The sequence below is a fragment of the Palaemon carinicauda genome, chromosome 2, assembly GCF_036898095.1.
Source record: "Palaemon carinicauda isolate YSFRI2023 chromosome 2, ASM3689809v2, whole genome shotgun sequence".
Lineage (NCBI taxonomy): Eukaryota > Metazoa > Arthropoda > Malacostraca > Decapoda > Palaemonidae > Palaemon > Palaemon carinicauda.
The window spans coordinates 19330588-19333087 of NC_090726.1; positions in this window are offsets into that span (position 1 = coordinate 19330588).

The window sequence follows — 2500 nt, forward strand, 5'->3', positions numbered from 1 at the left end:
GTTAGTAACAAGCAAGGACAAGATAAGCATATGTGTATATACATATATATATATATATATATATATATATATATATATATATATATATATATATATATATATATATACATATATATATATATATATGTATATATATATATATATATATATATATATATATATATATATATATATATATATATATATATATATATATATATATATATATATTCATATTTTTTCGACATTTTCAAGTAATTTCTAGCGGAATATATCAACATATTAGGTACAAAGATAATCTTGGTGTGCCTACTCCAATCGTAAATTTAAATTACCTTTTATATTCTAGTTCATATAAGTAAAGTTTTATTTGCAGCTTGAAATTTCATGAGTTTATGTTATTCAAATCAAGATTATTATTTTCGCATTATATATAAAAAATTTTCATGAACTGTGATCATAAGTGGAAAGACAAATATAATAACATATATCTTGATGATAAATTAGGAAATTTGTTGGGCTTCGGGGAAAATATCTGCGAATTAAGCTTAATGATATAAACTATGTTAATCTTTTCTTTATTAAACTAAATACAATAGGTCTATTAAATCTCTCTCTCTCTCTCTCTCTCTCTCCTCTCTCTCTCTCTCTCTCTCTCTCTCTCTCCGGTTTTATCGATATTTTCATCAAAGATTTATTCATCGAGATTTTCATCGGGCAAAAAGCAAATTTATTGGATTGAACTTTCTAATTCTTGGCTATATAGCCAAGTTTTGGGTCTAGTAAAGTTATTCATCATAAGTGTAACTGCGAGATAAATCTTTCTTTTCATTATAAATAGAGGGTGGATAGCAAACTAGATGAAAGAAGAATGATATAGATAAAGTGCAACTAGAGACTAGAGGATAGCTGCAATGACCCTTAATTAATTTAAATAACAAACAGTTTGACAGAGGATTTCCTGAGAATATGCCCCATGTCACGGTACCAAAAAAAAGAGGATTTAGGGGGAGATGGCATCAGTGGTTGGCTAGGATACATACAGGAACTCTCCGCTCGGTACGGGTCTGACAAGGTGCATATCCTCAGAACGAGGTGTACCAGTAATTCCCGTATCCAACTGTACACTGAAGAAAATAAACTGAACCAACGGAGCCAATGAAACTAATGGAATTGAAGAGAGCAATTAGATTGATTATGTTTGTAAATTCATTTATCCCTAATGCATTTGAATGATGCGCTTGATAAAGTTACAAGAAATTCCACTCCGTTCGTCTGAAATTGAATTAATTTTCGGTTGAAGACAATCTAATGTTACAGCAGAAGTAGAAACAATGATGATTATACGAGCTGTACAAATAAAGTAATTCTACATTAGAATCCTTTTGAAAATATAACTACATTTTTTAAGAGTTTTTTTAAGACAAGTTTTTGAGCAAATGCGGGAAGGACCTAAGCAAATAAATTATTAATGGAAGAACAGGTATCTATATGGAACTCAGTACTTTCAAATTTTAAACGTTTATTACTCTTCTTCCTCTCTCTCTTTTTTTTCTTTTATTCTTAGCGATATGAGTCCAAAACTTGAGATAATCTTGAGGTGATAATGCACTCTTGGAGAGATAAAACCGATATTTTCTTTCATTGACTTAAGCTCTCCTACTATTCAATCTACCGGAATGATAGATACTTTCCCATTAAAAATGCTTTTTTTTTTCGACAATTTTATGATATTTTCTTGACTGCACACTCCCATTTTTTTCCAAGGACATACTTTTGCAACACCCTCCATATTGTTGGTCATGCAATACTAGCATTACCTTGCTCTAGATTTGGAGAGAGAGAGAGAGAGAGAGAGAGAGAGAGAGAGAGAGAGAGAGAGAGAGAGAGAGAGAGCTATGTCATAGTCTTAGGTAGATTTTAGATAATGATGTCATGGTTAAATGTGATTATTAGTCAGGAGAATATAAGCATGCTTTAGTTACATAAATATAAATAACCCCATTTCCTTATTTTAGGACTAAACATATGACCCTCAAACCCTCGTCATTTCTTTTTTATTCATCCATTCACCTTATTCCTGTTTTCAATAGGATTTCCTATGAAATAAAATTACAAAATGGACAGCATGAATAATTCAATATCTTCTTCCGCCATTTAAATGTAAAATAAAGAAATCATGTTTCATAATTCCAATATTCAATTTTACCTCCAGCTCATCCCATCTTTAGGGAATTACGAGGTAAAATATGAATGGATCCTAATTGCGTTATGAATAAATATGGAATACCGGAAATATGTTTATACTCAATTATTTATGGCAGGTTCATAAACTAGGTACTATAAACAGTCGTTTCAAATCATAAAATTTAATTCAGCTATAATTACCGTTGGCTGTCGGAAGTAAAGAAGCAAAACTCAATACAGAATAGTGTTCATCTGTTTAAAACAAGAGAAAAATAAATCTGGATGGAATTACTTTCAAATTCTTACGATATATATATATATATATATATATATA